Consider the following 27,616-nt stretch of genomic DNA (forward strand, 5'->3'; position numbering starts at 1 on the left):
AACCAAGTTTATCGCAAACCAGTTTTAGCCAGTTTTGAAACTGGTTTATGTGCACTGAACTTCTGTTTTGTACAGGCTTAAACCAGTTTCTGATCACTTAAACCAGTTTATGTGTAACTTCTGTCCCTAATCTTAAACTTGTTTGTGTGTAAATTCTGTCCCTAGCTGACAGGTACTTTACACATGTAGCTGTTCTCAAGGTAATTGCATGATACCTGCAACATGTAGAGGGGGCCTCGCTGTCATAACTTTAATAATTTTCAGAAGTGACAACTGAGTAACAGAGAGGACAGCTTTATTCCAACTGCTGTTAACACCTCTTTATTTTCAGTGACTTGTTTAATTCCAAAGGGAAGTTCATGCATTTACAGTTTTGAGTAGCTGTACTAATCTGTCATTTATTAATACACAGTTTAAAAAAATAGGACTGAAATACCACTTCTTTGAACATGCTAAATAAAGCCTTGGAGTAGTTATTAAGAGAACAAATTTGTTTTTGTATTTTCATCTGTCTCTCTGTAGCTCTACAAGTATGCAATCAACTCCTGCTCTGGACTCATATCAGAAGCTATGTCCCCAGTTGACCCAGCTGTAAATGAGTACCTGGTCAAAGGCACATATCACTCCCTTATGTACTATTACTTAAGAAAGTGATGTACCTTAACCACATAGCTCAGTGGACCATTAGGTTTGAACGGATCTGCCTAGCAGAGGCTTCTGGCCTGGGACTGTGCAGGTGTTTGTGTCTGCCTGCACTGGAGCAGGTAAGAAGGGAGGGGGACAGGGAGGCAGGGGAGGACCGTGGGCGATCACCCTGGTCCAAAGGGCCGGGCCAGTTCTTACTGAGTCCAGCCAGGAGCGACATGGAATGGCCAGCAGGTGGACAGGAACATAGGAAAAGCTGCAGTGGGAGCAGGGAGGAGTGGAAGCAAGAGGGCACACAGAAGCACGGGGCCTGCATTGGTGTCCTGGGGCCCAGAGTGGGGTGGCAGGAGTGTGGGGTGTGGGCTGGCAGGGGTCCTTGGAATTAGCCAGTGCATGACCTAGTTACACCTGAGTTTTCCACCATACAGCCCCAGCCAGCTGGGATCCCTCATGCTCCTGCCATCCCACTCTGGGCCCTGCCAGCGCTGGTCCCGGTACACCAGTGCAGGCCCCGTGCTCCCATCCAGCTGTCACTGGCTTCTGCACACATGCTCTTTCCCAGTCTCCCCACCCCAGCTTCACAGTACAGGAAGGGACCAGCATGCACAGCCCTGACCCTATTCTTGCCCGTCCTCCTCCTGCTGCCAGCGCTTCCTGGTGCAGCCACTCAGAACCCACATGGGGCTGTCCTGTATCTCCGCCATGTCACTGCTGCCTCTGGGCTGCCCCATGGGGCAGTGGTGGTGGCACAGAGCAGGCACAAGCAACCCTGTGCAGGCTCTGAGTGGTTGCACCAGGAAGCGCCAATAGCAGAAGGGGAAGGGATGCCTTTCCCTCATGCTGTATAGCAGTTTGTTCCACACCACTGCTGCTCAGCCTGGGCCCCATGCCAGCTCCGGGCTTGCCCATCGGGGATGAGCTGCAGCAACAGCTGGGCAGATACTGCTGCTTGGCATGGAGGAAATCTTCCCCACCCCCCCTGCCGCTGGCAGGCAATTTTAGCTGCATCTTCCCAGAGCCCGTGCTATGCTAGGCTGCGGTGCACCTCCTTCACTACCACTTGTGAGCTGCCTTGCTGCTGCTCCACATGGTCACTGCTGCCATGCTGGGCAGCCCAGAGGCAGCAGCGAAGGAGCCACACTGCATCCTAGCATGGCACGGGCTCTGGGCAGATACACCAAAACCTGCCTGGCAGCAGTGCAGGGGGGAGGGGGAATGCTTTCCCCCATGATGAGCAGCAGTTACTGCTCAATAGCAGCAGCTGCTGCTGCTGAGCCCCGACCAGTGAGCCTGGAGTCAAGGAGGGGTGCGCAGGGTTGCGGCTGCACGTACTGGTTCCTGCAGCAAGGTGGTGCAGAACAGACTCGGGGCATGCTGGGACTTTGCACTGTTGGTGGTGATGGGGAGGCGCTGCAGGTCGCTTGGGCTCCAGGCTGTTGCAAGGTGGGGGTGAGTGCTGACCAGCTCAGGGAGGCATGCACAGGGCACTCCCATGCACACCCCACATACCCTCAAACCCCTCCTGCAAACCCCACAGCCACACCCTCCCCCATACACAATCACACACCCCACAAATACCCCCCACACATACACCCCCACAAACCCCCATACCCACCCACCCACATCTCCCCACAAACCCCACAGCCACCCACCCATACACCCCAACACCCCTGCGCACCCCATGTACTATACAAGAGTAAGACTGCATTTTGAGCTAGTATGCAATCACTTCCTCATATAAAGCGCAAACACATGCAAATCAGGACAATTAAAAAAAATTAAATTAAAATATATTATTATGGGTGTTTGATTTTTAGTATATAATTTGGGTTTTTCCCCCTAAGATGGCAGACTCTCTTCCCCAAAGGAGTACTTCTAGGGGCAAGAGGAGGACTTCCAGTGGCAAAGGTCAGAGGTTAGGGGTGGGACTTCCATCCCAAGATGGCAACCAGGGGGTGGGGCACCTGTCAAGGGGCAGGGCTACCCTTGTGGCCCTTGACAGCTTGCCAAAACTCGGTAAGCAGCGCCCCACCCAAAATAATTGCCTGCCCCTAGTCTATCATCTGACAGGATCCCGAGATGTCTTTCTTTTACACACTGATTCCCTACCAGTTAAGAGGGAAGATTGCCATCTAGTCAAATCACACTCCTATGACATGCAAGTTTTACCTTGGAAGAGACTGATAATAAGTGCACTAAGCTGGATGTAGCAGGATGAAAGCCTGAATTCGTATTAGGTTTGTACTCAAATACTTAAAAAATGTAGTAAACTGAAAAGGTTACCTTGAAAGCAAGCTGAAGGAGCAAGTCCATTAGTAAACCTCAAGAATACAGTCATTATTAATGATCTTTCAATGACTCTAAGAACCACAGTAAGTGCAAGATCAATGCAAAGATAATTTTGTATCTCTTCCTTAAAAAAGCACCCCATGATGTTACATTGTTTTCTTTTATAAAAGATTGTAAGTCATGAAAGCAAAATATAGGTAAAATCTGTTACCTTGTAGACATCACGCTTGGTTTTCAGGTATGCCCTTGTATACATAATATTTTTTTCAGTTTTAGAGATGAAAAGGAGGCTAAAAAAAGATTTAAAGAATAAGAATCAGTTATGGAGGCATGACACCGAAGTAAAAAAGTCATGCTGAGTAAAGAAATGGCTATTTATTACCAAAATTCCTCTAGGAACCATCATTAGTATCCAAATGCTTCTCACATGAGATAGATCCTTAGTAGATTTTGTGGTATCTTCTGCTCTTCTCCATTTTGTGGGGGTGGAAAACTTAGCTTAGATCCAATCCGCTAGACAGCCAGGTCAATCTGAGCTGTGTCAAATGCACCTGGGGGAACTGTACACAAAACTCCCAATCCATAATAGCAGCTCAGCTTGCTGATTGTTGGTCCCAGCCCTGGGACTACAACAGACTCTTGAACCAGCTCTTGTCCAGTGCCAAGACTGGGTCTGATTCAGTGAAGTCCTATACCACATCACTCATTTACTGTGCAAGTGCTCAGAACATGTTCTAACTATTAATACAGCATGGTCATGCTTACTATGGTTGAAATGAAACAGCTAAAGGCTAAAAGGCCCATGTATGAAGGCCCTGAGGCTTGTTTGACCCATCCCCAGTTAGAATAGTTTTGAGGGTATCCTAGGCTGCCCTTGTTGGAACAGCTACTTAGGGTGCTGACAGATGTGGGAAAACAAAACAAAACAAAACACACTCTACTGGAAGCAGCAGTGTGTTACTTTGACCCAGCTCTGCAGCATCTGTAGAGATCAGGAGCTTCAGCCAGGGCCAGATTAACACATAGGCAAACTGGGCACATACCTAAGGTCCTGAGCTGCAGGGGGCCGTAGTCCTTCTTCCCTCTGTGGTGGCAGTGTGAATGGCCCCATCTCCCTCCCTGCCCTTCCCATCCCCTCCTCTCCCCTCCGCCAGCCTTGCCACCATGGTGACTGCTTCCTAGCAGTGGCTTCAAGCCCTGCTTCCAGCAGGCGGCAGCACCAAGGTGGAGAGCGGGGTCTCAACCAGTCCCACAAGTGTGTTTGTCTAGAGCCCACTAAAAGGGTAATTTGGCCCTGGCTTCTGCAGGGCTTTTTGGTGCTTTTAGCTAAAGCTGATTCAAACAGCTATTAGATAAAAGTGCCGAAAAAGTCCCACTAAAGTGCCCGATCTCTACAAGATAGTGGAAAAGCCGGGTGTAACTAGGTCATGCACTGGGCTCAGCACAGGAGCATGCCAAGTTTAAAGTAAAGTGTCATTTTTTTTCCATGGCTACAAGCAGCCTTACATGTCATTCCCCTGGCTGAGAACCCAGGAAGAAGGTCTTTAGTTAACCTTTCTGTGATCCTTTGCTTTTGTACACCACATATTATTAGTTCCGCAGTCTAACGTACAAGACACGGCCTCCATTGCCCTAATATTATAAAGGGCTTAATTTCAATCTCTAATATTTATAAGCACATTTTATACTACTTACATGACCAATTACTGAATTGCCCACATAAGTCATATTTTACAAAACAGATTTGTGAATACTTTCATGCACTGAAACCAGAGTCCACTTCCAGAGAATAAAATCAGGTTCCATGATGGCACTGACTGATAAAACAAATCACTTGGAAATAAGTGGCTTTATACTTTACTCTGTAGGGCAGTTGTTATAACTCTTCCTTTGATGAAATCTGATTCAGTAGCATCTGAAAGCTAGCTTGATCAGATAATCTGAGACTTTACAAAATGATCTATACTTAGCCAACAAGGAATACAATTTTTTTTTTGAACTAAGAGGCCAATAGGCTTAACTGCAGTACCTGCCTTCCCTCCACCCTCTTCTCAAATAGTGTTTGCTTAAACCATGACTTAGTACAGGATATGAATTATCAAGGGCCCCCAAAAGCCTGAACTATCATTTTGGGAGTGGAAATAGATTTGTGCTTGTGCTAAGAAAAGAAACTGAGCCCCTAATTTCTTTGCCTAGATAGAAAGGCTTGCAAATTGAGAATATAAAAAAAAAAACCCAAAACAAACAAACCCCAATCTCCCCACCCCAACCCCCACCTAAAATATAAAATGTAGCTCTTTTCTTGGAATGGAAAATAGATGGAGAAGAACCTATCGCTCAGCTTCCCTCAGTGGGTGAAATATCTATTTCCCATTAGCTAATCAGCCCCAGCAATGAGGACTCATCATCAGGATTATATTGCATTTCTGTGAATCAACTGTCTACTGATGGCAATTCCTAACCACAGTGAATAAACTGCACCAGTAAGGCTTCATCATTTCCTCCTTGGTTTCAGTCTCACCAACGGTCAGTCTAGAACTACTGTACAGATGCCTGCCTAGAGATATGAGAAATAAAGTCAGCATAGGTACAATTTTAGCTGTCTGGACCTAGTCTGATAGTGGCAAAAAAATACTTCAGGAACCCACAACATGCTCTTTTCCAATTTCCACCATCCACTATTCAGTTTTGACCCCACACTAAATACAGAACTAGTATTTTGATACTTGGGCCTGTCTCTGACATTGCTGACAGCCTGGACTGCAGAGCACCAAAAGCAATTAAAGCAGAAGGATTTTACCAGATTAGAAGGCTCCATTTTTTGAGAGTTCAGCCAGCTCAGCTTCCAGTCCTCACAAACAACTACTGAGCAACATCAGCTTGTTTCACAAACTAGCATTTATGGTGGACTGCTAGTAGCCCAAGAGCAACCTGCTAGTGCAGAAGCACCACAGAGTGCTTGCCAGACAGGAGGTGTATATTCTGAGTGTGAAGTCTGAAGTCTGCTGCTCTCTCACAATGAGGGGAGAAGTGATAGGAGTATCATATATTGTTAGTAAAGACATGTAACAGTGCTGTGGCTAGCCCAGAAGTAGGACAGTTGAGACACAAAGGATGCAAACTCTAACCCTTCTCAACCAAGAATGTCCCTGAGAAAAGGCTCGGTGGTTAGATTTTTAAAAGGGAAAAGTGAGAGAATCATATAAGCTACCCCATGGACTGCCTATCTATGCTGCTGCACATTGCAGCCATCTACTACTATAAGCAACATACTGTGCAGTGAAGAAGCTTCTTAGGCCTATGCCAGGCTGTGGGAGGGAACGGTTGGTGCCTCCCACTTTAAGGGCTGAACCAAGCAGCCAGCAGGTGCTTGACTGTGGTGGCCATTTTAGATCTCTGGCTGCCTATATAAACAGAGCAGTTCGGTACTGGCAGGCCAGGCAGAAATATTGCCTGGCTGTAAGCAATACCCATGGAGGTAAGGCCAGGAGCTTAAGGGGAATGTTTGGAGGCTCCTGGTCCTGGGCATGACCTAAAACTGCACCCTGCCAGGAGTGGGTGGCCTGGTGGGGCTCTCAGTGGTGCAGGAGGCCCCAGGAAATAACAGGCTAGTTACCACCCTGGTGAAAAGCAGGTTGGGGTGCCTTAATAGCTCTAGGTCCACAACTGTGTGGGTTACCCCATAGTAGGGCCAAGAAGGCAGACCCAGGTTAGGGAGTGGGCTAGAGGCTCAGAAGCCTGACTTTAAACACCCTTCACTAGTCAATGCTGGGGCCAGGACCAGAAAGGTCAAAAGGGCCAGGGGCCCACCGTGAGAGATGCCCAGAGCTGAGGGCCTGGGGTTTCTGGCTGGCCTTGAAGGTGAGGCCAGGGTCTTTGTGGCCAAAGGTCCCATGGGGACCATGCCCAAGAGGGAGAAGTGTTCAGGGAGCTAGGCAGCCCAAAATGAGGGTGGAATAGGCTGCCTAATTGGAGGGATCCAGTTGGTGTCTGTACTGAAGGATTCTGGGGCTGGTGACATTAAGAACTGTCATTGTCACTGTTACATTAAGAACATGGCACTTTACACAACCATGAGTTAAAACACCACTAAACCAAATAGGGCTCATCCTACCTGTTGGGGGGGGGGGGGGCTTGGGGATGCCTGCACTGGCCCTGACTAGCAAGCAGCAGTGCTCCAGCAGCCTCCCAGGAGGCCACAGAACTGCCCCCTTTCTCAGCCCCCCTGCCACATGTCCCCCCAACTACCACTGCTGGGATCTAAGGGGGAGCTGGGCCAAGCCACACAGAGCTGGGAGGGGGGGCTCTGTTCTGCCACCCCTGTCATGACAAAGCTGAGCCAGCAGTGGTGTGCTGCCTCTGTCAAGAGACTCTGGCTCAGGTGGAGCTGGGCAGGGGACTTGGGGAAGGGAGCCCCCTAGGCTTGCAGAACCTGTTTTCCACCCCCTCCCAATATTCCAGCCTGAGTAGTTGAGGAAGACCTGTGAGGCAAGGGGGCTCCATTCCATTCCACCCTACCTTCCCACCCCAGCTCTGGCCACCAAAGCGAAGCCAACAACTATGTGCTTTTGCTTTTAAGAGGTTCAGGGTTTGGGGAGGGACTGAGAAGGGAGGCCCCCCCTTGCCTCACAGGTTCCCCCAGTTAACCCAGCTAGCATCTTGGGAGAAGCTGAGCCTGCAAGGCAGGGGGGCTCCATTTTCTCCCACCCCCCTGCCTGAGCCTCTTGATAGCAGCAGCATGCAGCTGCCAGCTCAACTTTGCCATGGCCAGATATTCGGGCAGGGAGGGGGAACAGAACCCCCTCACCTCATGGGCCCAGGCTGGCCCCCCCCCCCCAAGACCCCAGCAGGGGTACCTTCTCCTACTCCCATCCTTTTTACCATCTTCCTCCTGTCCCCTCCATTGCTGCACAGGGAAGAGACTCTTCTGTCTATAATAGACCTGGGGGCAGAACTGGGCTGGTGCTGTCTGGCACAAACCACTAGCCCAGCTTCAGAAGGGCACATGGGATGCAGGCAGAATCACTTGAAATTAACCTTTGTTCCATAAGGTGCTCTGCCTTAGAGTGCCTTCAGCTAATAGGTGATTTATTGAGGGTTAATTTTTCATGAGATTGATCATTTTAAAAGTACTCTGCAGCAATGAATGCTCATTATGTTTTGGCTGAAGAGCATTTTCAGGGGCCTCACTGCATAACAAAGGTAGCGATTCTAAGTGCTTTCATTTAATTGCATGATGGGATCTAAGGAAAAGTATCACAGATCCCAAAAATTGTGCATGCTGCCATGCCAGACATTCAAAGTGTGGTGTGGCAGGATGTGCAATTTTGGGAATCTAGGATAAAATTCCTCAGATCTTCATACATCTGCCAACACTTAAGGAACCTTGCACCAAGAAGAAGCTTCCACCTACACATGTACCCTTTGAATAGGTTGGTTTACAGGGAGCCACTTCCCAATCCCAGGCTCTCTGCATGCCCAGACCTTCAAAAGGCACAGACACAGCACAGTCTGGGCTGCATACATTCCCATTTAAAGTTCCCTGTGAAGATCCCAGCACACAGGCAGCCTGGCAAGGAGGAATCAGTCTTCAATGGGGAACTGTGTGCCTGCAAGTGTAAAGAGTGCAAGGGCCAGCCCACACCATAGAGTGGCTCCCCAGCCTAGGCTTCCCTCATGCCCTTTAAAATAAGCAACATAGCAAATGTTAACATTGTTGCAGGATGATGCTGCATGAAAAAAGATAGATATGTAAACCTGAGGTGTAGGTCAATTCTGTGACAGGTTTACCATTTTTATTAGGGGTGTGCAAAACAGGTCGTATTCTATTCAGATTTGGATTCAGCCGTCATTGGGGACAGTGATTCGATTAGTTGATTTGGATCACTGTCCCCAAGTGGATTCGGTCAGATCAAAATCTGAAGATTCTATGCTGATTCAGAGAATCAGCAATTCAGCCATAGATACAGCTTTAAATGTTTTTTCTACATATGTCAAGGTACCAGGCATGGCTTATGAATGCTGCGATGCTAAGGTGGATAGAGCATCCCACCGGGGGGGGGGGGGAGGTGCACATGCTCAGCGGCAAACCCGGAAGTGGACTGGAAGTACTTCTGGTTCACTTCCAGGTCTGCCAGGGAATGCACTGCCCCCCGCCCTCCCCCAGATCCCCCTGGTTCCTCAATCAGACATGAGGGGACCCCAGGTGCCCCCCCCCGACCCAGGAGGCACCAGTTGCTGAGTTGGGGGGCTATGAGAGAGGCCCAGAGCACTACCTGGCGGACCCAGAAGTGGACTGAAAGTGCTTTTGGTCCACTTGTGGGTCTGCTGCCAAGCATGCTGGGGAGCCCCACACACTCCTGTGAGACACTGCATCCACCCCAGTATCGCAGCATTCATGAGCCACCTGGTACCTTGAGGTATGTAGAAAAAACATTTAAAGCTGTGTCACTGAGTCTTTCTGAATCAATTCGGAGGGTTCCTATTCAACTCGGAGAGATTAAAGTGTCTCCTGATGCAATTTGGATTCAGAGATTCGGCCACTGAATCAGGCCGAATTGAGTCAGGAACTGAAGCTTCACACAGCCCTAATTTTTATCATGGGACAACTTGCTTGAACATCTGGCATGTTACAAAAAAGTTCTCAGAATCTGCAAAACAACTCTTAAGTGACTGTTAGGCTGTGTATGTAACAACAACAGAACCAAGAAAACAATGCACTCCTCTAAACTTACCCACTGATGTGATTTGTATCTTTTCAGCTTATAGGCTAGGGACAGATATTCAAAAAGTCCAAGTCTAAATTGATTTAATCTTTGCAGGTTAGTCTAACCTGCAAAACTTGAACCAATTTGGAGGTGGATACACATTCCCTTTTCATTCCAGAAATGCAGGCACATGCCTGCAGTGGCTCAGGTTGGAAGCCAGGGGGCTCTAAAGCAGCCCTCCCATCCCTTCCATAGGGCTGAGCTGAAGGGGGTGTAGCCATGCTCCAGTAGGATGCTCTGATTAGGGAGGGGTTCCCTCCACCCATCCTGAGCTGCCCAGCAGGGAGTAGATAATATACCATTTATCACCCCTAACTCAGTGTTTATTCACCTATTAAGAAAACAAAAGCCTCACTCATTAGTTCAGGCTCTTTTTAAACAACTTTTTCCAAGGGAGAACTGGAGGGATATTACTAGCTACCTGTTGATTAGCTGCAAAGAGCCCTAAGCCAACACATTGCTGTCTTCCTTTGTCCTGTCTCTCACAGTACAGAATGTAGCCAGCATGTGGTATGCTAGCTAATGCTGAGAGGTATCTGTGTAAGGTAGAGGGGGGATCCCTGCTTGACCAGCAAGTAGTGAGGGGGAGAGGTGAGCAGAAGGAAGCAAAGTTTCTGTACCTTCAGTCTCTGCTGGAGCCGCAGCCAGGGAGCAGAGGGGAGGGGCCAGCCCTGCTGGGCTGGAAAAGAGAGCAGAGCTCTGCCCAGGGTTGCAAAGCATCTGGGGTGCTGGAAGACTCTGATTTAACTTAGACCAGCAAGGAGTCTGGGACAGACATTGCATAAACTGGTTTGAGCCAAATCAGTTGCATCATGTTTCAACCAGGTTTATCTCATGCCAGTTTCAGCCATTTTCAGACTGATTTATGTGAACTGAACATCTGTTCTGTTACTAGCCATAATATCCAAGTACACTGCCTTTTCTCCAAAACAGATCACCTATCTCTGTTAGCAATTGCATCTTTCTCTTGGTTACCTGCTAATTACAGTTTAGCAGGTCCAAAAGCAATCACCATACTGCTTCTGCTTTGGTTGAGAAGAAAGAAATCATGCTGCATTTGCTTCATAATTGGGAAGTACTTAGTAGGTATCATGTAAAATTCCAACTACTGCATGCTTGTTAGCATGCACAGTAACTTAATCGTCAGCTGTTCCGTGCATTAATTTCAATACCTGCAAATTATCACTGAGTCCTCGCCCCCCTCCCCTAAAAACAGATTCTTAGTGTTTATGGCTACTAAACTATACCTAAAGAGTTTAAAATCCCCAAACAATCAAGAACAGAAAACAGAACTCTACTCCTATTTCAAACTACATTCGTTGAGAACAAAACATGGTAAAACAGGTTGCAATGACATTTAGAGTGTGTATGATACTACAAGAGAAGGCGTCTGCACAGGATGCAAAATATGCTCTTCACATAGGGTACCTTTAACAGTACAAACCCCCACCACCAGTAGCTCCCAGCCCTACCTATGCTGGCCCTCTATACAGATGCAATGGAATGCAGCCTAATCCACACTGCTATGCAGCACCCTCCCACCCACACATCAGCCACCAAGATCAGTCTCCTGCAGGACCACTGCTGAATTTTGGCACTGTTCATTAGGGGCATGCAAAGCAGGCCCATTCGATTCGGATTCAGCCCGAATTATGGACAGTGATTCGATTAGTTGATTCTGATCATTGTCCCTGATTTGATTTGGCCAAATCAGAATCTGAAGATTCTATGTTGATTCAGAGAATCAGTGATTTGGACATAGAGACAGCTTTAAAAGTTTTTTCTATGTACCTCGAGGTACCAGCATGGTGGCAAACCTGGAAGTGGACTGGAAGTGCATCTGATCCACTTCCGGGCCCTCTGGAGAGCATGCTGGGGGGGGCCCCTGTGCCCCCTGGCTCAGCAATCTGCCACAGGGAGACCCTGAGTGCCCCCCCCCGACCCAGGAGTCATCAGTTGCTATGCTGGGGGAGCGTAGTAGGGAGCCCCAGTGCACCCCCTGGCAGATCCAGAAGTGGACCAGAAGTGCTTCTGGTCCACTTCCAGGTCTGCTTCTGAGCATACTGGGGAGCCCCCTGCACTCCTGTGGGATGCTCCATGTGTCCCAGTATTTGCAGCACTCATGAGCCACCTACTACCTAGAGGTATGTAGAAAAAACATTTAAAGCTGCATCTATGTCTGAATCACCAAATCTTTTCAAATCTATTCAGTGGGTTCCGATTCAATTCAGAGAGATTAAAGGGTCCTTTGATTCGATTCAGAGATTTGGCCACTGAATCAAATCAGGGACAGAAGCTTTGCACAGCCCTAATGTTTATCTAGGCAAATGCTTTAAAACTGTCCTTGAAGCAAAAGCTAAACATTTTGCATTAAGCCACCCACGCCTATTTTATTGGTCCAGTAGCAGCACTGCCTCCTGTCAAAAAACAGCAAGCCATTTTTGGTCTGCAAAAGTAGTTGGTACAATGAAAAAACCTGACAGGAATTTCTCTGTTGCAAGTAATGTCCAGTTGTACAATTTTTATTTCAAGTTTACTATTGCCCCAGTGAGAACTTTTCCCACATTCTAGATTGCAGTCAGTTTGATGCTTCATAGGGCACCACTTTGCCCTTCTGGTCTATTTTTCTCTGACCTATTTTGGCACCAGAACTGTTCAGGCTTGCTAAATCCATTAGTCCATGCTGGCATCTATTTCTACCACCATGAGATCCAGTGAAATCTAGAATAGTGAAATGGATCATGACAATGGTAAAAGGTTTCAAAAGAATAGATGCAGGGCTGTTCCTGAAGCTCCTTGAGGGCTTACACTCTGCCTTTATTCTTTAAAAAATAAAATAAAATAAATACATTTTAAAAAACTACAAATATGTTTCACTGCTGGCTCGTCACTAGAGACCATCAGAGGGGATTAAGTTGTGCCAGATCTTTCTTTTTTGCAGTGTGAGTGTGTGAGTGATGTAGCAGGGCCCTCTAACTAAAGTTGTGTGTATGACACTAGTTCTGGCTCTCAAAGAATTGGTCCCTCTTGACTGAATGTAGCAGGGGTTGGCAACCTTTCACTAGCAGCAGGCTGGATTAACATAGCTCCTCTCCAAAATGAGCGGGAGTTGGCAGTTATTAGATATCTGCCACTAGATGGCAGAAAGATTTACTAAGAGCAGGCTGTGACAATATCATTTCTTGGCTTGCTTCTTAGGTCAGTTAAAATGTCTTTGCAGCCTGGATCTGGCCCATGGGGAGTAGGTTGCCCAACCCCTGGGTTATAGTATAGATATCTCATTTTGAAGTTGGGAACCTTATGCTACAATATATATGGCACTCAGCACAGCAGCATCTACATGCTGTTTATATGGCTTTCAGTGACATTTATAGGGAGGCACAATCCCTTAGCTTGGCCTCCTTGAGAGAGCTGCCTACTTAGAGCTACCTATTATTAACACAGCTAGGAAACAATTGGGGACTAAAATAAAATCTGCCCTTCTAAAGGAGAAATGCACCCTAACAAACCATCTCACCTGCCCTTTTGGATTACCCCTTTTTCATTGGCAGTCTTGCAATACAGGGAAGGCAAGCAGGGTAGCTATGGACAGTTCATCAGTTGTGATTTATATTTTAAGCACAAGTAAAAGACTACTTTACTTTGGACACTTTCAGCACCCAACCTCCAGCCAGTGGCCCAGGTTAGTTAGAAACTGTTTGAACAATGCATATTTGAACTGGCTTAAGAAAATATCAAGTTACTCAGTCACCAGCTTGTTGCCACAAGGCTTTCAGTTATAACCCACTAAAGTGCAGACACTAGAAGATTCATGCTGATGTTCAGGTCATACTAGATGGCTGTAGCACATGGGAATAGGACAAAGGGTAACTGGAACAATACAGGCAGGGGATTCTTGGCAAAACTTTGTTCTCATTGGGAAAGACGTAAAGGTCATGGGGGTCAACACAGTATTTTCTAAAGAAGGAACAACAACCTTCATCCCACCACACCCCTGAGGACTTTATAGTTTCTAACAATCATAAGACAGAAAAAAAAATGAGGAAGCGGAGGGACCAAGAACAAGTTTGTGGTCAATTGCTTATTTAAATAACCAGTCACACTAGACACCCTCATTTACAATAGCTTTAAACTTAACAGGCTAGTTCTTGGTTTTTCATACCTCTGTATTGTGCATGTATAAAACTTTTACATGTGAGCAAAGCCTATAAATCCAGAGCGTGAAGGTTTCCCAGATGCTCGTGGTTACTTCTAAGAAAGATTAAAATGAATAATTGTCATAACCAAAGTTTGGTTCTGACTCAAGTCTGTAGCCGCAATCACCCTGGTGTACACACAATATATGTCTGTCTTCCATCAGTTGTACAAAAGTGGTAGAATCCTAACTAATTTCAAAGCAACTGAACAAAACCAGACAAATACTTCTGGCAGATTAGGGACTGTGGCTGAACACAAGTGTTTGTATTCATTTGAATTCTGAGCCACAGTTTTCAGGCTTTTCTTACTTCTGTACAAAGTAGTGATAAGTCATAATGCAGTATTTACTCTACAGCTGGGCAGGAACTATCACTGTTCCTTTTGCACAGTGGACCCTACCAGTATCTTTCTAGGTCAGGATGTTTTTCTGTCATAGTATATCAGCCTTGGTAACCCTGGTTTCTGCAAACACTTCGCTTGCTGACTGGATATGCCTTTTCAGATCCTCTCACTGGCTTCCTCAGTTTTTATGTTCCTTCTTCTTGCTTCCAAGACACATTTAACATCTACTTACCTATTTAGGTTAACTCACCTGAGCAGCACATGCCACCCTTTCATTTACCTATACACCTTCTTATAAATAGCACTATGACCTCAGAACATTAATTACGTAAATGCAGATCTACCACCTATTTTCAGTGATCCTGGTTTAAAATTTGCAAATTCTCTGATAAAAAATTCCAGGTTCTCTGATTTAAAAAAAAATAAAAATCATGTTTTTCTGTGATTTAAAACGAAACACCATTATATATATAGTGGCCCTCAATGCCACTAGCCTGGCAACACTGCTCCCCACTGCCCCTGAAGGAACCTCCCCACCCCCTTCCCACACTGGAGGGGCAGGCACCTCCCCTCTGACCCCGCACCTGGACACATTCCCCCAGCACCAGTGGGCACCTGCCCCCCCCCACATATTTATCCCTCCACACACCCCTGCTGTGCATGCACACGCACGCATGCGCATGCACGCGCGCGTGCACACACACACACACACACACACACACACACACACACACACACTTGCATGCCCCACAGCCCCCTGGACAGTCCCCAAGACCTGGCTCTCCAATCCCAGCAGCTGGGTCATTTAGGGATATAGCCTTTGGCATGAGTCTAGAGCAGGAGTTTTCTGCAGTAAATGGAAAAAACAGATCCTGCTTATTATCATGAGTACTCATTAGTGACCAAAAAGGCAGGTCCTTATCCTGAGAAACTGACATCTGCAAAGGCAACAGAAAAAGAATGGGATGAACAAGACACTACTAAACATCTCAGTTTAGCCTTTGTTGTATTCCATGAACCACACTATGTTTATTTAAACTGAAAGATCCACAGGACCAGGGTGTCTTGATACCCAATTTACTTGGGGGGGGGGGGGGGGGGGAGTCTGACCATTCAGCACTGTCCCCCAGTCTGCAATCCAGTTCTAAATGCAGCTTAAGATATCAATGACCATCTAACCTCTCATGTGTGCTGGGGCAGTCTCTAACAAGTCTGCTACTATAGTAAATGACATTCCCTAGAGCACCTTGGGATATAGCCAAGCAAGTGCTTCTTTCCAAAAGAAGCATTCTCAAATCAAAGGCCTTGCATTTATGTTTGGAATATGGTCCCATCTGATTATGGAAAGCCTGAAGTTTGGAAAGCTTCACTATTTGCCTGAATATTGTCTAAGTTCTGAAAAGTAAGGGTGCCTTGACATGAAAAACCTTGAGAACAACTTGTTCACCTACAGAATTGTACCTTCCACATTTGGAGTGAGGAAGGGTCAGAAAGAAAGGAAGGTTAGTTTTCATGTTTTTAATAGTTTGCTATTTTTAACGCAAAACTGGAATGTACCATGTTTTACACACAACTATCCAAAGAACCAGGTGATTAAAACACTCAGCTAGACTCGGTGAGGCCAGTGATATTGTTCTGAACGCTGGACTATTTATTTGCCTGTGTGGGTTGAATTATTTGTATCTGTTTCCAAGCAACAGAACACAAGTTTGTCGCTTGGACCCATAAAAAGCAAGCTGATTTTAAAAAGTAAGAGATAAGATAATGGAAAAGCAAAGGCAGAGGAGTTGGAGGACATTGGCCAAGGCCACATAACACACCCATATTGATGGTGCAATCCTAAGACTTATGAGTTCTTAGCTCACAGCTTCAAGCTTAAACAAAATGTGCTGCTTGCATTTTCTATTTAGCAGATTTGTAGATATCACTCAAGGATGATTATACTCTTCTATATCCCTTATCAGGTTTCTTGTTACAATAGAACTGCTTATGGTCTCAGAACAGCCTACCTGTCTCTTGTAACAATGTATACAAATAGAAAACCACAAACAGTAATAATTACATTTTATATCATTATGTCCAATGCCAGAGAAAAGCTGCATACTAGGCCTGTGCAAGTTGGCAGCGATCCGATCCAGCTTCGGATCCAGCTGTTTCAGATGGCCGCAATCTGATCCAGAGCTCCGGACTGGGTTTCCGCCTCAATCCAGCCAAAGCAGCTCTGAAGCTTCGAAGCCACCTCAGAGATCCGGCCATAGGGTATCAATGAAATATCTATAACTTTGTTGTTTTTTGCCCAGTTTGGATGAAACTTGCAGGGATGGTAGCCTCTGCTTAGAGCATGACACTTGCCAAGTGGCAAGGAGATAAGTGTAGTGGTTTGGGGGGGAACTGCACCTCAAGCTGCAGACAAGCAAAACTCGGGCCATGGGTGACACTGTGTGTGTGTTAAGGTGCAGGGGGGTGACAGCTGCAGGGATGGTGGCCCCTGCTGTGATGCCTGCCAGCTGTCGAGATCAGTGCTGGGGGGTTCTGGGGCCCTGCACCCCTAGTTGCTAACAGGCAAAATTCGTGCCATGGGTGCTTTTGGGACTGACTGTCTGTCTTGGGGCAGTTGATTGTATTGATTCTTTCTTCTCCTTAGTCTGGTTTTGTAGGTGCTAATTGATGGCAACTAACTGGCTATATTAGGTAGTCCTGTGTATTGAGCTGGTCCCCGAGTGAATCATGATTGATTGGTAATTGGTAACACAGTAGCTTAGCAGCCAGGCATGCAGTAGTCTCTCCCCTCTCCGCCCCAAGACAGACACAGTCAGTCCCACAAGCACTGATGGCACGAGTTTTGTCTCTCAGCAGCTAGGGGTGCAGGGCCCCAGAACCGCCTGCACCGATCTCCTTGACAGCTGGCAGATATCATGGCTGCAGCAGGGGCCACCATCCCTTAAGCTGTCACCCCGCTGCACCTTAACACAAGCAGTGTCACCCATAGCATGAGTTTTGCTTGTCCACAGCTTGAGGGGCAGTTCCCCCCAAACCCCTGCACTGATCTTCTTGAAACCTGGTAGGCTTTGTGGCCTTAGCAAGAGCTACCACCCCTGCAGTTTTGACCCCCCTGTGTTGTAACACAGACGTGACAGGAGTTTTGCTTTCAAGAATTTGGGGTGCCGTTCCTCCCAAACCTCTGCACTGATCTTCTTGAAACTTGGTACGCTTTGTGGCCTCAGCATAGGCTATCACTCCTGCAGTTTTTACCCCCCTATCTTGTAATGCCTAAACATGACATGAGTTTTGCTTTCAAAAATATGGGGTGCAGTTTCTCTCAAACCCCTACACCAATCTTCTTGAAACTTGGCAGGCATCATGACCTCTGCAAATTATACCACTCCTGAAAATTTCATCCAAATCAGACAAAAAACAACAAGGTTATGGGTATGTTATTTTTTCCCCATTATACCCTATGGACAGATCTCCGAGAGCTCCGAAGCACTTCAGGAGCTCTGAACCGCTTCGGGAAGCTGAACGAGGCCAGCGCTTTGAACTGGACATGCTGCTTCAGACCCCGAAGCATCCAAAGCTTCTCTGGATCCGAAGCTCTGTCCGAAGCCTCGCACAGCCCTATAGCATACTGCTTGGAGCATTCAGTGCCAGCTAGTGTGATACAGTGGGTGCCAGCCAAGAGAATGCCTGGAACAAATCAAAAGTTTCACTTCCTCAGCCTGGATTCCAGGGCACTGGGCAAATAAGCGTGATGCAGAGCAAGATGTGGTTGTTTCATGGAGCCCTGGGGAAGCATGGAAATGGGCGCATTCCACACTCCTTTATACAAGAGAGGCTTTGATATGGGGAAGCATTTTTTGTAATGCTTCAAACACAAAACATAAAAACCAAAAAAAAAGATTTCAAACTGCATCTCAAATATTGTTTCCATTCATGGTATTTTTCAAGCACAGGTTTCTTTCCTTTATTGGGAACTCTGTTCTAAAGTGTAGACTCTGTCAGGATTCCTAACATGGACACAATCTACACATCTACATGTGCACATTAGCCTGTTTTAATGACATTAAAACATCACAAAAAAAGTGTTTGCTTTCACTAATTAAAATGCTTTCACATTAAAATAGGATAATATGCCTTTTCTAGTACCTCACAATGGAGGTACTAAATTTTAATGTGCATTAGCAAAAGCACATTAATGAAATGTGTAGATACACCCAGCAAGGTAACTAAGGCAGGGAGACTAGGGCATCAACCCTGGGCACCAGCTTGGCCGGGGGCAGGGGGGGGGTGCTTTTTTTTTAAAGCAATCATCACTACTGCTTTGTCTGACACTGGGAGCAGCTGCTACCCAATGTGCCACTGCACTAGGGTTAGTGTAACCAAACAGGCAGCACAAGCAGTTACCTATGGTTGCTAATTGTAGAAAGCAGCAAAAATGAGGCATAGGTGTTGCACTTCAGACATACTGATTACACGGGAGGGGCAAAACACCTGCAGAATCCTAGTCCCACCCCTCCTGCCTGTGGGGAGGCTGGGAGCTGGAACACAAAGTCCAGATACTACCAAGAGCACAGAACTGCCCATTTATGCTCTGCCTGGATCTCTTTGTTAATAGATACCAGATTCAAGACACAAGGCATGTGTAACAGGAAAGCTAACACTCCTGTTACTTTAAGGGAAAACTTGCAGCAGATAGTTCCTTGTAGCCATCCTTAAGTTATCTGCCAGGGCTCTAAGCAGTGAGGAAACCCTGTTACCTAGGCAAGGAACTGACCATTAGGGAAAGGGGAGCACCTGCAGTGGATTAACAAACCACTGCCCCAGGTGAGCAGGCTGCTGCAAGCAGACCATAGGGCAGAGCCTAGCTGGGAAACAAGAAAACAGCTGCAGCTGTAATTGTAAGCTCCCAGGGCGACTGGATGGCAAGCCCTGATGAGTCAGCCATGCAGATGGCAGGAAAGGAGCTCTATCTTAAAAACACTCTGCCAAAGTGGTTGGATAGGAGCTGCTTATTCCAAGGACTGTGGTCTGAGAAGGGGCAAAGACAGTGCTAGAGAGCCCTGAGAGGAGAAGAGCTTAGGGACAGGGGGCCTGGAAGGGAAGAGATTTAAGAACCTGGGACAGGCAAATGTGGTTAGTGAGTCTGGGGCCTGGGCAGAGCAGAGAGAAAGGGCCCAGAGGGTAAGGTAAGGGGCTGGAGCATGAAAGCCAGCTCCAGGACAGTGGGCTTTGGCTAAGGGACCAGCTAGAATAGAGGGGCAGAAGCTGGGAAGGCCAAAGTCCTAACAGGGGAGTAAAGGCTTGAGGTGGCTTTGAGGACAAGTATCCCACTCGAATGATATTGCATAACACCTGCAAGGCATGGGCATGGATGTAGGGGAGGTTTGGAGGCTGTGAATATCCCCTAAGAAAATGGGTGCCTCAAGCAGAGAGGGTCCAACTACTAACAGACTAGGTTCAAGTTAGTGGGGACCAGGAGGGGATTGGGGATGCTGGCAAAGGAAGGTCAAGGATGGGTTCTGGGACTCTTAGACAGCTTTCTTTTTATAACTTAACAATTATATGAAGGTGTGGTGGGTGAGACTGGAAGGGAGGGTACTCAGAATCAGGGCAAGGCAGTAGCCTCCAGGGAGTAGTATAGTCATTTGGCCTCCAGGGAGTAGTATAGTCACCCTTGGGGCCTGGCTCTGCTACAGCATGCTATACCTTTTGTGGTTTATAAGTATCAACTCGTGCCTAATAGGGGTGTGGAAAATGGGCCATATTCGATTTAGATTCAGCCTGAATTGGGAACAGTGATTTGATTTGTTGATTCACATCACTGTCCCCAATTCAATTCAGCTGAATCAGAATCTGAAGATTTGACACTAATTCAGAGAATCAACGATTCAGCCATAGACACAGATTTAAATGTTTTTTCTACATACCTTGAGGTACCAGGAGTGGCTCATGAACACTGCAATGGTGGAGCAGATGCAGCATCCCATAGGAGCAAAGGGGGCCCCCCATGTGTTTGGCGGTGAACCCGGAAGCGGATTAGAAGTAGTTCCAGTCCACTTCTGGGTCCACTGGGGAGTATGCTGGGGGGCTTCCGCACACCCCCTCAGCCCAGCAATTGGCCATGGGGGGACCCCAGGTGCCCCCCAGACCCAGGAGGCACCAGTCACCAAGCCAGGGTGGCATGGGGGTGCTCCCCAGTGTGCTCCACGGTGGGCCCGGAAGCGCTTCTGGTCCATTTCCATGTCTGCTGCCAAGCACCCAGGGCCCCCCCCATGGTCCTGTGGGATGTTCCATCTGCCCCACCACTGCAGCATTCATGAGCTGCCTGGTATCTTGAGGGCTGTAAAAAAAACGTTTAAAACTGTCTCTATGTCAGAATCTCCAAACCTTTCCAAATTGATTTGGATGGTTCCGATTTGATTCAGAGAGATTAAAGGGTCTCCTGATTCGATTTGAAGATTTGGCCGCCGAATTGGGCCGAATCTCCACCAAATCGAATCAGGGACCGAAACTTCGCACAGCCCTATTGCCTATTACAACCTATACTATCATACAAAGACTAACAAGAGTCCATGTACAACTTAATTCTTCCTGGGGTTTCCTGGAGGGTGTCTCTCTAGTTTGTTTCAAATCCTTGATTGTTTTTAGCACATGGTTTAAACCCATCCTGTTTGCTTCTGTCTCAGATGCCTGGCATACAAGTTCATAGTGCTGTAAAAACAGCAAGAATGGGTGGCCTTTTCATTTTAATAATTGGTGCAGGAAAGCAGTTGACATGGAAAGTGCCACCTTGCACTTCCTTGAGTTATCTACACATTAGAAGAGGATCAGACAAGTGCATCGCACACTGAGGAAAATCTATAAGAAAAAGGGTTTTTAAAGTTCAGGGAATACTTGAATTATTCCACCTCTCACTGTCTAGGAAGGGGAAGTTTTCAGGAGAACACAGCACAATTGCCATTTGTCTTTATACTAACATAGCACAGAGTCCTCCTTCCAGACAAAATCATTTGTGGCTTCTTTGGGTTTGCACAGTCCCTAGCAGTCATATTAATCACACTGAACTCCACTGCATCAAAGATAAGTGAAAACGAAATTTCTCCAGGAACTGCAACAGGTGTCATGGGAGATGGCATCCTGATTCTTGAGACATTTCATGGACATGCATATTCCACTAGTGTTCTTCATCTTCCATAAGACTCACCTCTGGGTCAGCAACCTATCTCCTATGGAAAGTGTCCCGGGAGAGAATAGGGGGAAAGACCTCAGACAAGAAAAGAAAGTTATGAGAGGCAGGAGGGACAGGAGAGAGAAAAACAAACACACAGGGAGGACAAAACAAGAAAAAACTACTTACCTCTAACAGGGGCCGCAACACAGCAGAAACAGAGAGAGAAGCCCATGCAGCTCATTAGCCGTGCCTTTATTCAGCTGAGGCCGGCCGGTGACGTCACAAGGAATCCCTGTCCGGCAGGAATAAAGGTGGTGGACGGACAAGGAGGAGGGGGAGGAAGGACCCAGGGGAGTGTGGGGATGCCAGGCCCTTTCCAGGATCATCACTGGGAAGAGAGAGCAGTGAACAGGGAGCCAAAGGAGGCTTCTGACACTGGCTGCAGGCACAGCGACCAGGAACAAGCCAACAACACCAGAGGCGAGCGGGAAGCAGCTCCGTCAGCCTGCAAGAGTTGCAGCGGCAGAGGAAACAGCAGAGGACACGCAGGAATCACCACCACTGCAGGTGGGAGTACTGGGGACCAGAGGGAGGAGTAGGAGCTCTACCCAACAAGAGAGCCTCAGCAGAAGCAGACAGAAGGATTGCAGAGAGCTCAGGCGTTGATCCTGAGTGTGGGGGAGAGCCAGCCACTCATCAGGGAATGGCGAAATCTTCAGATAGGGATGCTCCAGAGAGGAGAGGAGCAAGATAGCCCAGGGCATATAGAGGCAGGGGAAGGAGGGGAAGGGAGGACCCTAGCAGGGGTCAGCTCCTAGCCAGGCCATAGGGAGCTCGGCACCCAGGGTCTGATATAAGAGACCTGGGAAGGGAGTCGCTTTTTGTTCTTCTTTTTGTGTTTCTTTTGAGTTTCCCCGTGCAAAGGGGTTGAGGGGTAGGAGACTACATGAGAGTAGGAGAGACATGGCAGAGTTCATTAAGTTGGCCCGTCGAGTCAAGGTTGGGGAAAAGCTCCTCCTAGGAGAGTACAGACAACACGAGCGAGACTGGTGAACACAACTCATAACAGAATAAGTGAATCGGCCTTGGAAGTTGGTATCCTGAACCGGAGAGAAATCGGGAGGCTCTAGAAGAAGAGGTACATGGTCACAAAGGTGGGACAACTCATCGAGGTGGTGTGAGGACGGGGTGTAGGGGTGGCGGAGCCCCACTAGTTACCACTGGGCCACCTGTGCCATAGAAGATTCCCGGGATAGTCATTCCCCCCACTGGGAAACACTCAGGTTGCAGCAGGTGAGATAGGGGAAGGCTTCCCAGGGAGGGAACATCAACATGGCATTTTTAGGGAGGCTGCAGGGCATACACCCCTCTGTGAGCGAGCCAAGGTAGCACATGACCGATTACTCGAGACCCAGTGGTCACAGAAAGGTTTTATCTAGCCAACCAGGCACAGTTCACTGCCTGCTCACTGTTTTCCTATGTCTCCTAGGCTTCCCCAGTGCAGATCTCTGAAGACCCTCCAATCCCATCTCTCCTCCCAGCCAAAGGGAAAGGCCCAACACCAGCTGCAGGTGGGGAAAAAGCATGGAACCTCTGACTTTGCTGCCAGCTGCTCCTGCAATAGGTATCCAGGGGTGGGAGCAGGTGAATAGGGAGCCACAGCATCTGGGCCAGCATACAGGTCAGCAGGATAAGGAGGCAGGGTAGGGGCTTTCCATAAACATAGCCTAGGAAGTAGCACACCACACAAAGCATGGGAGCCTAATAGTTCTTGGGGCATTTTAAAGACCTGCTCTGACTGCCTCTGGTTGGGGAAGATCAGGAAATTGAGCACATCCTGCAGACAGACAGGATCCCTATCTGAGCAGGGCTGTGCAGATTCCTGCAGTAGATAAATGTATGGACTGAGTTGGCTGGGGGGACATTTCCCAGAAGGAGGTGTGTGTGTGTGTGTGTGTGTGTGTGTGTGTGTGTGTGTGTGTGTGTGTGTGTGTGTGTGTGTGCGCGCGTTCGCGTGCACTACGACCAGGCTGTGTTAATTCAAGCTCAGGCTATTCTGTCTCGGATGAAAGGCAGCAAAAGGGCACAGCAGCCCCCTTGGCTCTCCAAGGAACTAGTGGACCTCCTGCGGCTAAAAAGAAAGGCCTACAAAGGATGGAGGACAGGATCCAACTCCTAGGAGGAATATGCCGCACTGGTCCGGTCCTGCAGGGAGCAAACCAGGAAAGCCAAAGCTGTGACGGAACTCTAGCTAGCTACAAGTATCAAGGACACTAAAAAGTCCTTTATCAGATATGTGGGGAGCTGTAGGAAAAGCAAGGGCAACATTGGACAGCTGCTAAGCCAGATGGGACAACTGATGCCCAGGAAAAAACCAACCTATTAAATGGGTACTTTGCGTCAGTCTTTCATCAGTCCCACGGGACACCCATGCCCATTACGGGACAGGGAGGCCCGGGTGAAGGAGATTCCCTGCTTTCCATCAATGCTGACCTCATGAAGGAACACCTTGAGAAGCTGGACACCTTCAAGTCAGCTGGCCCTGACAATCTACAACCCAGGGTACTCAAGGAGCTGGCTAGTATCATAGCCCAGCCCCTGTCACGAAACTTTAAGAACTCCTGGTGCTCTGGTGAAGTGCCCGAATATTGGAAGAAGGCCAATATGGTGCCTATCTTCAAGAAAGGGAGGAAAGTAGATCTGGCAAACTACAGGCCCATCAGCCTGATCTCTATCCTAGCTCTGTGGTCGGATCCAGAGGGTGGTGGTTGACGGAAGTCCATTGTCATAGTGCCCTGTGACCAGTGGGGTCCCCCAAGGCTCTGTCCTTGGACCTGTATTGTTCAACATCTTCATTAATGATGTGGACATTGGAGTCAGAAGCGGACTGGCCAAGTTCGCTGACAATACAAATTCTGGGGTAAAGCATCCACACCTGAGGACAGGAGGGTGATCCAGGCTGACTCTGACAGGCTCAGGAAATGGGCGGATGAGAACCTGATGGTGTTTAACACTGAAAAATGCAAGGTTCTCCATCTTGGGAGGAAAAACCTGCAGCATCCTTATAGGCTCGGCAGTCCTATGCTGGCTAGCACTACAGATGAAAAGGACTTGGGGGTTATGATTGACCACAAGATGAACATGAGCCTTCAATGTGATGCAGCGGCTAGTAAAATGAGCAAAACGCTAGCTTGCATCCATAGATGCTTCTCAAGCAAACCCTGGGATGTCATTCTCCCATTGTACTCAGCCTTTGTAGGCCACAGCTGGAGCATTACATCCAGTTTTGGGCTCCACAATTCAAAAAGGATGTGGAGAAGCTTGAGAGAGTCCAGAGGAAGAGCCGCACGCATGATCAGAGGTCAGGAAAATAGACCTTATGACAACAGGTTGAGAGCTATGGGGCTCTTTAGCCTGGAAAAGGGCAGGCTTGGGGTGATCTGATGGCCACCTATAAGTTTATCAGGGGTGTTCACCAGGATCTGGGGGAATGATTGTTCACCAGAGCAGTCCAAGGGATGACCGGGTCAAACGGTTATGAACTCCAGCAAGACCGTTTCAGGCTGGACATAAGGAAGAATTTCTTTACTGTCCGAGCCCCCAAGGTCTGGAATAGCCTGCCATCTGAGGTGGTTCAAGCACCCACATTGAACGCCTTCAAGAGAAATTTGGATGCTTATCTTGCTGGGATCCTATGACCCCAGCTGACTTCCTGTCCCTTGGACTCAATGATCTTCCAAGGTCCCTTCCAGCTCTAATATCTATGAAATCTATGAAATTCAACCTGCTGTTAGTGAAAGGCTGCAAACCCCGATGTAGTGTAAAACTCGCTTATTTCACTGTTACTTTGTTTCACTGTGCATCTGTCCATTAGTCAAAAAAATAAGCCCTTTGGGTAATAGTATCTTTGGACAACTGAGAGAACGTGGTTCTTATCATTACTTGAGCACAATTATACAAACAGAAAGTTAAAGATGTTGTTTGGAATGAGAGCTGGCCAGGAATTTTGAGATAAACGTTTTTCATTGAAAAGTGTTGAGAGTTGAAACTGGAATCCTGCAGGAACAAGAGCTTTTAAACAAGAGAAACCCCCCACCGCCCACAGCAGAATAACCAGTAAGCTAGTTCCCAGAGCATTTACCTAGAATGTTAGGGCACATGTACACGGAAAGGGGGTGGGGAGGGAGGTTAGTCCATACAGTTGCATTTTATGGCCCCTAAGTTGAAATGGTCATTTTTTAATTGAAACCCACCATTTTACATGTAGGGGTTTCTGTCACTTATGGCAAGGGGCCTGATCCTTTTTTTTTTCTCCACCAGCAGAGACTGCCTGTGGCAGGCCAGTCAGGGGTGCTCCTACCCTGAGACACCCACCTCACTGTGCCCCACCAAAAACCTGGCTTCAGATGCCTCCCCAGGGGCAGCAACTTCTGGTCATCCCCTTCCTGGAGCACACCTGCAAGCCTGGGGTAACCGCTGCCACCACCCAGGGGTCTGATCTTTATTTGGGCCCTGTATCCCCTGGGCTACACAGGCCTTGTAGACCTTGAAGGTGCTTGACCCACTGCGAGAACTTGGGGTGCTTCCTTTAGACTGAAGCACAGAAAGTAGCCTCCCTAAGTCAGCCAAACATAGAGAGCATCAAGGCATGCCCAATCCCTCTCCCTACAAGTCCACTAAGCTTTTTATAGTGGAGAGCCTTATTGGTTAAAGAAGGTAGGCTTGGGGAAGGGTACAAGTTGGGTAAGGATCAAAGAATAACCCAGAGCAAACAATGTGGCTTGGTTGCCTTTTGTCATGCTTCTACATTACAATAAGATATATTTCTAGATAAGTTTCAGGTACGTTCCTCACAAGTATCATCCAGAGGCTGACTGAGCTTCCCCTAGGGGCAGGCAGTTCATAGTGTGTCAGTGAATTTCAAGATGCCTCTTCCCCCTCTCCCCCACAAGATGGAGAGGCCCTTAAATAACCTCTCCGACCTCGCCCCTTGAACCAAACATAAACCAATATTCTCAGACCATGGCTGACACTGGTTGGTCAGTTTAAAAAGTGTCTGCACCCTCAGGTGAGAGTTTAGGGTTATACAGGACAGAAGATGAAATTCCCCTCCCCCTCAGGAATTTGCAACCCTTTTACCATGGAAACCAGGTGCCTGCTGCACACAAAAGCCTAGCTGTAAGCACATGAATTACAAGTTACATTACAAAGGGGAGCCATTTCTCCACCACCAGATGTTTTTATAGATCTTTCTGTAGACCAAAGCTTTTTTTTCAAAAGTTATACAGAATGTGACTTGGTTCCATATTTGTATGGCCCACCTCTCTCATGCTGCTTTGCTGAAACGATATTAGGCCTTTAAAAAAAGAAAATTCTCCTTTGTATAAGATGTTTACATACACACATATACACAAAGCACCCAATACAGCCAGAGCATGACAACAACAGTACAATACCTCAGACAGCTTGCCTATTTTGCTTTAAGCATAGGCGAGGAACACAGCCAAAGAACTCCAGCTGTGAGTGCATTCTCTATATCATGGTATGGTACATTTGTGCCCAGCAGGCTCTGGCAGACTGTTTAAAAATAACTGCCTTGAAGAACATGGCATTCATCTATCTACTGGGGCTTCACACCTGTCCACATTTTTTTAGAGAGGAGCTTAACAAGTACATCCAGCTTGAAAATAACTTTGCAGTCTTCATAAGGGAATCAATGTGATTTACTGGCCTGAACCAAGCCTTGACCCACCGCTGTGAGACAAAGGTTAAACCTGGTTTACAAATGGAAACCTGCAGGTTTTTATGCAACTTGCCAGATATCCAACAGCAACTCAGTACCACAACTCAAAAAGAAAATTCAAGGGCCATTGTAAGGGGGGCCCTACCCTGTTCTAGAACAGGAAGATGATCCAGGGATACCTGGCCTTTTTCCCCTCCTTCACCTCCCTCCCCACACCTTTTCCTGCCTTACCATTTGGGCATTTACCAGTGCATCTTTTCCCTGGTAGAGGTCCCTTCCCCCCATGTTTCCCAGTTATGAGGTCCTGATTCCCCCTTCCCTCTCACTTCCTTCCACTTCATCTCAATGTCTCTTCTGCCTGTGCCTCACAGGTAAACTCACAAGCAGAAGAACCTCAGGCCAGGGGAGGCAGTCTTGCTGTGAAAGCTATTGGGGAGGGAACCTTCTCTGACAGCATGAGGACTG

The 27,616-nt window shown here is 47.5% G+C and overlaps 1 long non-coding RNA gene across 1 annotated transcript in view; it reads left to right on the forward strand.

Annotated features, from left to right (window-relative positions):
* The first annotated feature begins 302 nt into the window (after positions 1 to 302).
* The window catches only part of LOC109285619 (uncharacterized), a 57,581-nt gene continuing 30,267 nt past the window's right edge, over positions 303 to 27,616 (forward strand). Inside the window, exon 1 of the long non-coding RNA XR_009462993.1 lies at positions 303 to 764. This is a non-coding gene — a long non-coding RNA (uncharacterized LOC109285619). The remainder of the gene's footprint in view (positions 765 to 27,616) is intronic.

The sequence above is a fragment of the Alligator mississippiensis genome, chromosome 6, assembly GCF_030867095.1.
Source record: "Alligator mississippiensis isolate rAllMis1 chromosome 6, rAllMis1, whole genome shotgun sequence".
NCBI lineage: Eukaryota > Metazoa > Chordata > Crocodylia > Alligatoridae > Alligator > Alligator mississippiensis.